The sequence below is a fragment of the Hordeum vulgare genome, chromosome 2H (genome assembly GCF_904849725.1).
Source record: "Hordeum vulgare subsp. vulgare chromosome 2H, MorexV3_pseudomolecules_assembly, whole genome shotgun sequence".
Lineage (NCBI taxonomy): Eukaryota > Viridiplantae > Streptophyta > Magnoliopsida > Poales > Poaceae > Hordeum > Hordeum vulgare.
In genome coordinates this window covers 110,546,222-110,556,256 of record NC_058519.1, presented here as the reverse complement: position 1 = coordinate 110,556,256, position 10,035 = coordinate 110,546,222, and positions in this window count along the sequence as shown.

The following is a 10,035-nucleotide window of genomic DNA, read 5'->3' as shown; positions in this document are numbered from 1 at the left end:
CCGTGAAACGGAAGTTTAAACCACCTTACTCACAAAATGTTATGTTTTACACTTCTGCTTCGCCATAGCCCGCGCCATCCCGCAAACCTAAAAAAATCAAATTAGGCAATTTGACCGCAATTCTGATGGTTGGCTTCAAATTCGAACAATAAAACATAGTATGCATGGAAATTAAGCATAATTTTCAACCATGACGCAAAATTACCTCATGCAAAAAGCAACCAACACCTCCATCACCATCTTCATCATCGTAATTGCTCTCCAACACGGCCACCAAAGCCACCACCACCTCCATGACCATCATCATCCACATTATCACTCTCCACCACCGCTACCCATTCCCCCACCGGCACCGAAGCCATCAGACCTTGCAGCTAGCATCCTTCACTTCAAGATCTCTTTCCTTGCCGTATCATGCCATTCTTTGGTGATGTCATCCACGTTATTGCAGATCATACTCATGATCTTGCTCTCCTCAGCAAGAAGATTGGCTAAGGCCTTGTTTTCCTCGGCAAGGGCTTTTCTCTCCTCAATGGTGGCCTTGCGCAACCCCTCTTCCTTGAGCAATTACCACTATTCTTTCTTTTCTTGCGCCTTCTTCTCAGAGTTCTTCTTTGCCTCCAATGTTTTGGCCACCATCAACTCATCTGATTGCACCATGACATCTATCTTGTCATGCAAGCTTGATGCCTCTGATTCCTTCTTAATATTTTCATTGGTCTTCTTTTTTCCATTGGGCTTGTTCTTGTTTCTTGGATCATCATCATCATCCATCTCGGTGAGTGAACCTCTCTTCGATGGGGATTCTTTATCAATCAACTCCCACTTTTGTCTCTTTTGAAGAAATTTCCAACAATGATCTAGTGTAAATGACATGATATTGAAAGCTTCCATGTCCTTGTACCTTTCTTGCCCAATTTCGTCCTACAAAATGAAAACATTGTCAAAATATGTCACATGCTACCACTCCAATGGCTACAAATCATTTGCACTACTTGGGACGTGAAAACAAACTCACATAATCGGATATAACAGTATCACTTGGAGGTGCATTGTGGACTTGTTCCAAGCAAGCAGCCCAATGGCTATAAATCGGCTTGACCACGTCCCAACGACCTTGAAGTGGCCTAAAGGTGTGTGGTGTTCTGTTGGGATACTTTGCCATCATGCAGAAAAATTGATCATCTATCCTTTGCCAATACCGCTTGGCGGTTTGGTCAGTGCCGGTGCACGCATCAAGGGACACCAATTACCAAGCCTTGATCAAGATTTGATCTTCCAAATGCGTGTACTTCTTCGATCTTGCACGCGCTTTTGATTGCTCTTGGTCGAACACCCCCTTCTTAACCTCCTACACATGATCTTCTTCCTCACCATGACCGTGCACGCCACCATCCATCTCATTGTAACCGTAATCATCGATCGGGGCTTGATCAATGTCGACGGTGTTGTCGTCCAACAAGTGCACAAACTCGATAGTCGCATCATGCAAGCTGTCACTACAATTTCGCTCAACAAGTCACAAATAAGCGCAACGGAGAATATTGAAACAAGTATAAGAAATCAAAGTGTCATACCTTGCGCCCATTTCATCGAACACATTGGCGGCGGCAACAACATCGTTGGTGGGCATCCTCGGGTTATCTCTTTTCGTAGCAATAGGTGGAGTTGTTGGCGGGATAGTTGATGTCTACTACACAATTTTATTCTTGTAAACTCTGTTGGGACTCCAAGCGCAGAGTTTTGTAGGACAGTAGAAATTTTCTCTCAAGTGGATGACCTAAGGTTTATCAATCCGTGGGTGGTGTAGGATGAAGATGGTCTCTCTCAAACAACCCTGCGATCAAATACAAAAAATCTCTTGTGTCCCCAACACACCCAATACAATGGCAACTTGTATAGGTGCACTAGTTCGACGAAGAGATGGTGATACTGGTGTAATATCTCAACAATGCCAACATTGTAGAATCATATGGTCATCCCTCATCATGCAACAAATAATTACTCCAAAGTTCCTATTAGCGGAGAACATAATAATAAGTTGTTGTAGGGAGCGAACAACCTCAAAGTTATTATTTTTAATCTATCTTTTGAGATATTTCTATAAGTGTCACAAACATCCCTAGATTTTGTACTAGAATAACACCCATGATACATATCAATCAACCCTAATGTCACCGAGATACTTCAAAGTCACCTCAACTCACTAGTAGAAAACAGGGCTTTGGTCCAGTGGAGATAAGAGCTTTAATCCCGGTTCTGTTACAAACTTGGACCAATGGGTGCATCAGTTCCGGTTCGTGAGGCCAGGACGCCGGTCGGGCCAGGGTCCCGGTTCGTCCGACCCCTTTGGTCCCGGTTCGAGACACGAACCGGGACCAATGGTCCTAGCTCGTGGCGCAGAACCTTTAGTCCCGGTTGGTGGCTGGAACTGGGACTAAAGGTCAGTCTTATGTCCCGGTTCTGGCCACCAACCGGGACCAAAGAGATGCCTATATAGACCCTCGCCCCAGCCCACCCTCTCCTCTGTTTTTTTGGCCATGTGGGAGGTGTGCATGCCCTGCCGTGTTCACCGTTCTATGCATGCACATGAGTTGTTCGATGAAATGCCCGAGCCACACTAAAGCTTTCTCCTCTCCAAGCTCGACCTCCAAGCTCCATTTTCCTCAAGATTTGTCTAGGTTTGGCGGTGCACCAACTACACAAGTGTTCTAAAAGTTTAGCTACTTCATCCTTTCATCTGTCACTGCTAGTTTAGCTCATTTCAAATGCTCTACAAGTAGAGTGGTTTGTGGATTTTAGTGTAGGAGTGTATGTGGGAGTTCTTTTGATTTAGATGCACAATTTGATCTCAAATTAACTTCTTAGAGTCTGCACATGTGTATGGTGTCGTCCCATTCCCGTCCTCAACGTCGTCGATCGCCCGTGCCGATATCGTCGCCGGCACCACCGTGGTGAGCCACTTGTTTCTTATCTTATTTATAAAAGAAAAAAAATCTTACTTGTATGATTTAGATAGATACTTGTATAGATTTCTTACTTTTATTATTGTTTGTGATTATATAGTGTGATGGTTTTGGTATCCACCCAGGTCGGCCCTCGTCCGGCTTATGATTCGGATGTGGTATTTTTTATTTTATAACTATTTGTTTCATTTAGTGTTTATGACAATCATGTCGACCAACGTGACATGGATATTTTGTCTAGGAGGTATGTGAACCAGAAATTCCAACCGACACTCTTGTCGAGAGGTTAAATTTAGTTGAAAAAGAAAACAATTACTTGAAGAAAAAATTGAAAATAATTGAGGAGAAGAATATGGAATTGGAGTTGCATGTTGCCGATGTCATCGATGATCACAAGATCATGATGGATGCAATGTGGTTGAAGATGGGTGCAATGCGCTTGAAGATGGATGCAATGCGCTTGAAGATTAGGAATATTAGAAAATATGCCATTGATAAAGAGGCTTGGTATCATTATGTTGTTGGGTCAATTTTTACCTTACTTGTGATTTTGATCACATTTGTTTTTGCATCTAAATGTTTTACATAGTTATATGTTGTTTTATGATAACTATATATGAACTTTATTTTTTTTGCAGTAATAACATTTGATCACTATTGTACTTTGATTTTAATGTGATGATGAACTTGTATTAATTTGGTTATTTCTCTATTCATGATGTTCTGCAATGGTTTTTGATATACTTAATTCATAATACAAATGAACCGCCAATCGATGTATGGGCGTGCTTAATTTTCTCGGTGTGGCCGAGGCAACCAAACAGAATGGTTTTATATACTGCCCATGTGTTAACTGTGAGAATACGAAGGATTACTCTTCCCCGAAAACCCTTCATGTCCACCTGCTTGAGAAGGGTTTCATGTCCCACTATTATGTTTGGACCAAGCACGGAGAAAGAGGGGTTATGATGGAAGACAATGAAGAAGAATAGGATGATGACAACTATCTCGATCCTATGTTCCCTGAATACGGTGATACTGCAACGGGGGAAGCTGAAGATCAAGAGGCACCAGACGGTGTGCCCGATGATGGTATTTTCCGGGTCATTGTCAATGCACATAGAGAATGTGAAAGTGAAAGGGAGAAGTTGAAGTTCGAGCGCATGTTAGAGGATCACAAAAAAGGGTTGTACCCAAATTGTGAAGATGGCAACACAAAGCTTGCTTCCACACCGGAATTGCTGCAATGGAAGGCAGAGAATGGTTTATCTGACAAGGGATTTGGGAAGCTACTAAAATAATGAAGAAGAAGCTTCCAAAGGATAACGAATTGCCTGAAAGTACGTATGAAGGAAAGAAGGTTCTCTGCCCTCTAGGATTGGAGGTGCAGAAGATACATGCATGCCCTAATGAGTGCATCCTGTACCGCGGTGAGTATGAGGATTTGAACGCATGCCCGGTATGTGGTGCATTGCGGTATAAGATTAGACGAGACGACCCTGGTGATGTTGAGGGCGAGCGCCCCAGGAAGAGGGTTCCTGCAAAGGTGATGTGGTATGCTCCTATAATACCACAGTTAAAACATTTGTTCAGAAACAAAGAGCATGCCAAGTTGATGCGATGGCACAGGGAAGACCGTAAGAAAGATGGGAAGTTGAGAGCATCCGTTGATGGGTCGCAGTGGAGAAAAATCGAGAGAACGTGGTGGGATTTTGCAGGTGATACAAGGAATGTATGGTTTGGTTTAAGTGCAGATGACATTAATCCTTTTGGGGAGCAGAGCAGCAATAATAGCACCTGGCTCGTGACTCTATGTATCTATAACCTTCGTCCTTGGTTATGCATGAAGCGGAAGTTCACTATGATGCCAATGCTCATTCAAGGCCCTAAGCAACGTGGCAACGACATTGATGTGTACCTAAGGCCATTAGTTGAAGAACTTTTACAGCTGTGGAATGGAAAAAGTGTACGTGTGTGGGATGAGCACAAACAATAGGATTTGACCTACATGCATTGCTATTCGTAACCATCAATGATTGGCCTGCTCTCAGTAACCTTTCAGGACAGACAAACAAGGGATACCACACATGCACACACTGTTTAGATGACATGGAGAGTATATATTTGGACGAATGCAGGAAGATTGTGTACCTGGGACATCGTCGATTTCTTACGACATCAATGTCGAAAGAAAGGCAAGCATTTCAAACGTGAGGAAGATCACCGGAAGAAGCCCGTCCTCCGTATTGGTGATCGCATACTTGATATGGTCAATGATTTACAAGTAGTCTTTGGAACGGGTCCTAGCGAACAATCTGTACCGAATGATGCTGAGGGATGCACACCCATGTGGAAGAAGAAATCTATATTTTGGGACCTACCCTATTGGAAAGACCTAGAGGTCCTCTTTGCAATCGATGTGATGCACGTGATGAAGAATGTTAGCGTGAACTTGCTAGGCTTCTTGAGCGTGTATGGGAAGACAAAAGATACACCGGAGGCACGGGAGGACCAACAACTTGTGCACGAAAAAGACGTCATGCATTCAAAGCAGTATGAAGGTCCTGCCAGCTATGCTCTTAACAAAGAATATAAGGAAATCTTCTTTGAATGCCTGCTCAGTATGAAGGTCCCGTCGGGCTTGTCATCCAATATAAAGGGAATAATAAATATGGCAAATAAAAAGTTCGAGAACCTAAAGTCTCATGTCCGCCACGTGATTATGACGCAACTACTTCTAGTTGCATTGAGGGGGCTTCTACCGGAAAATGTTCGATTAACCATTGTGAGCTATGTGCATTACTCAATGCAATCTCTCAGAAGGTAATCGAACCAAAAATCATACCAAGGTTAAAGAGTGATTTAGTTCAATGTCTTGTCAGTTCCGAGCTAGTGTTCCCACCATCCTTCTTCAATATCATGATGCACGCCCTAGTTCATCTAGTCGTCGAGATTGGAATTTGGGCCCTGTATTTCTACAAAATATGTTCCCCTTTGAGAGGTTCATGGGAGTCTTAAAGAAATATGTTTGTAACCATGCTAGGCCAGAAGGAAGCATCTCCACGGGCCATCAAACATAGGAGGTCATTGGTTTTGTGTTGACTTCATTCTTAACCTTAAGAAGATTGGTCTCCCTCAATCGTGGTATGAGGGGAGATTGACTGGAAAAGGCACACTAGGAGAGGACTCAATAATATGTAAGGACGGGCATACTTGGGCTCAAGCACACTACACAGTTCTATGGAATTCTACCTTGGTGACCCCGTATGTCAATGAACACAAGAATATTCTGCGCGCCAAACACCCGGAGCAGTGTGATGACTGGGTTATATGTGAACACATCAGGACTTTCGGAAGTTGATTGCAAACACATCTCATGGGTGACAACACTGTTGAAGATGAGCTGTACTCATTGGCCAGGGGACCATCTTCGACTGTATTAACTTACAAAGGGTACGAGATAAATGGGAATACATTTTACACGATCGCCCAATATCAAAAGAGCACCAACCAAAACAATGGTGTCCGCTTTGATGCATCAACCAAGAGGGGAAAGGACACATATTATGGTTACATAGTGGACATATGGGAACTTGACTATGGACATGATTTTAAGGTCCCTTTGTTTCGGTGCAAATGGGTCAATCTGTCAGGAGGTGGGGTACAGGTAGACACACGGTACGGAATGATAACAGTGGATCTGAACAATCTTGGGTACACACACGAACCATTCGTCCTAGCCAATGATGTGGCGCAGGTTTTCTATGTGAAGGACATGTGTGCCAAACTGAGAAAAATAAAAGATAAGGAAGCGAACACATCATATGATGAGCCAAAGCGCCACATAGTTCTTTCAGGGAAAAGAGACATCATGGGAGTGGAGGGCAAGACAGACATGTGTGAAGATTATGAAAAGTTTCATGGAATTCCTCCCTTCAAAGTGAAGGATGACCCAATCACCCTGTTAAGCGATGAAGATTATCTATGGTCACTATGCAATAAGCAAGGGACACACACGATGAAAAAGTGAATAGTTTCTCTCCACAACTACTCTGATGATGGTTGTGATGATGGATTTGATTCGCGAAGAAACGAAATCCCTTTGTAGTAGATGAGTTTTCATCTGAAACCGTGATACTTCGAAAGAGATTGTCCATTTTGTACACGAAGTGCATCCGGTTTTTGCCGTAACTCTCTCAACTTTTTAGCACATGCTATGTGGGTGAAATGATGATACCATGCCAACTTTCAAAATTTTCAGAGTCCATTTGTAGTGCTTCTCTATTTTAGGGTTATTTAGCTAAAAAATTAGTAAATGCATGAAAAATACCAAATAAAGTCAGAAACGGGTTGAAAATTGATGATGTGGCTTTGAATGGTGCAAGTTGAACGCACAAAAAGTCTAGATTTGAAATAAGTTCAAAAAATGAAATCCATTTGTAGTAGACGAGTTTTCGTCCGAACCCCACATACTTCGAAAGAGATTGTCCATTTTGTACACGAAGTGCATCCAATTTTTGCCGTAAACCTCTCAACTTTTTAGCACATGCTATGTGGGTGAAATGATCATACCATGTCAACTTTCAACCTTTTCAGAGTTCGTTTGTAGTGCTTTTCAATTTCAGGGTCATTTAGCTTAAAAAATGATTAAATGCACGAAAAATACCAAATGAAGTCAGAAAGCATTGAAATTGACGATATGGCTTTGAATGGTGCATGTTGAATGCATAAAAATTCTAGAGTTGAAATAAGTTCAAAAAATGAAATCTCTTTGTATCAGATGAGTTTTCGTTTGAAACCCTCATACTTCAAAAGAGATTGTCCATTTTGTACGCGAAGTGCATCCAGTTTTTGCCGTAACCCTCTCAACTTTTTAGCACATGCTATGTGGGTGAATGATGTGGCTTTGAATGGTGCATGTTGAACGCGCAAAAATTCTGGAGTTGAAATAAGTTCAAAAAAGGAAATCCCTTTGTAATATATGAGTTTTCGTCCAAAACCGTGATACTTCGAAAGAGATTATCCATTTTGTACACGAAATACATCCAATTTTTGCTGTAACCCTCTCAAATTTCTAGCACATGCTATGTGGGTGAAGTGATGATACCATACTAACTGTCAACCTTTTCAGAGTTCATTTGTAGTGTTTTTCAATTTCAGGGTCATTTAGCTCAAAGAATAAACTAATAGCAAAAACAATGAACTAGAAAGAATCAAAATAATATTAACTAAAATTATCAAAGTATTGATTTGTTAAGAAGAATGAACTAAAAAGAATCAGAAAAATATTAACTTAAATTATCAAAGTATTTATTTATTAAAAAGAATGAACTAAAAAGAATCAACTAAAATATTAACTAAAAAGAATCAACTAAAACATTAATTAAATAGAATGAACAAAAAAGAATCAAATAAAACATTAACTAAAAAGAATGAACTAAAAATAATCAACTAAAATATTAACTAAAATTATCAAAGTATTTATTTGTTAAAAAGAGTGAACTAAAAAGAATCAAGTAAACATTAACTAAAAAGAATACAAAAATATCAACTAAAAAGAATTTTCATAAAGTTTTTTTGTTAAAATCTTTAATAGCAAACTAAAATAACAAAAAAAAATTGCCCACCTACTAGGCCACCACGGCGTGCATACGACTAGAAACCCATCTGTACATGGGCGATGATGCAGGCCCACGGGCCGAGCAGGCCCAACAGGGCGTTAAATAGGCAAGTATTGTCTCCATTATAGAGGAGCTTCACGTGGCAGCGGCAACGACGCTTATAAACCACTCCGATCCCCTCTCGACTTGCAAGGTGGGACTAAACTTTGGCTGCGGCAGCACCCCCCTTTTGTCCCGGTTGGTGGCACCAACCGGAACCAATGCCCCCTTTCGTCCCGGTTGGTGCCACCAACCGAGACTAAAGGTCTCTGCTTCCTGCTCTTTGGGCTGCTAAAATAGACCTTTAGTCCCACTTGGTGGCACCAACCGGGACGAAAGGGGGGCATTCGTCCCGGTTGGTCCCACCAATCGGGACCAATGCTTTGTGTATATAAGCAACACTTAGGAATTTCATCTTTTCATTTAGTAGTTGCCCCCAACGACGCTGAGCACATCGACACCGCGAGGCTGCCCAAGCTCGTCGTCGACGCCCTCACCTACAGGCTGCTTAACCTCGTCGTTGATGCCCTCGCTGACGCCCTCGATGCCCTCTGCCCTGATGTGCGCCCTGCCCCGACGTCGGCGCCGCTCCCCGCACCCCTACCCTGCCCCGAGGCGCCGCCTCGTGCCCCTGCCCCGACTACGCCCAATGCCCCTACCCCGATGCAGCCCCGTGCCCCCGCCCTGCCCTGACGCCGCCACTCCTCCTCCCCAACAACGAAACTTAGGTGATTCCTCTGATCCTAAGACACATGTTTTGTTTATTTATTTCAATTGGATCTACCATAGTTCTAGTTTTAGTCTCCTACCTCTTATTCAAGGTTCGCTTAAGGTTTTAATCCTAATACTCTGGTGCATCCTTCTTTTAGGAAGGGGAGATGAAATGCTTAGGTGATTTAACTATTGAAATAGGCAAATATAGCTTGATTTTTTTTGCATGGATTCAGCTCCCTTGCTCCATTTTGATGGACTCCCGTAGTGTGATAACTCCCAGGATTCTCTACTGGTGTTCTCAACTGGAAGAACACCGGTTAGTTACAAGGGCGTGAGGAAATTAAAGCCTTTGCTCAAGAATCATATTTAGGTTAGTAATGCCCAAGAGGAGCTTCTTTAGTGGTATGAAGAGAATGGAAAAGATAATATTAAGTTGCTTTATGCAACTCAGAGATGTGTTTCCGGTATCATGCAAGCTATCAGACACTTCAACCTCTGGTTCAGGTTCACTATTCTTAAATTTTAGTGTTATGTATTGCTATTTGCATTTTTAAGTTAATGAATTAGAAAACTCCATTTTTTGTTAGGACAGAAGCCTTAGTTTGTTGGAAATCAGATACAATGATACTTGATTATTCTTGGGCATCTTATTTCAAAATATATATTTTGGGATTTTTTAAAGTCTGTGGATAACA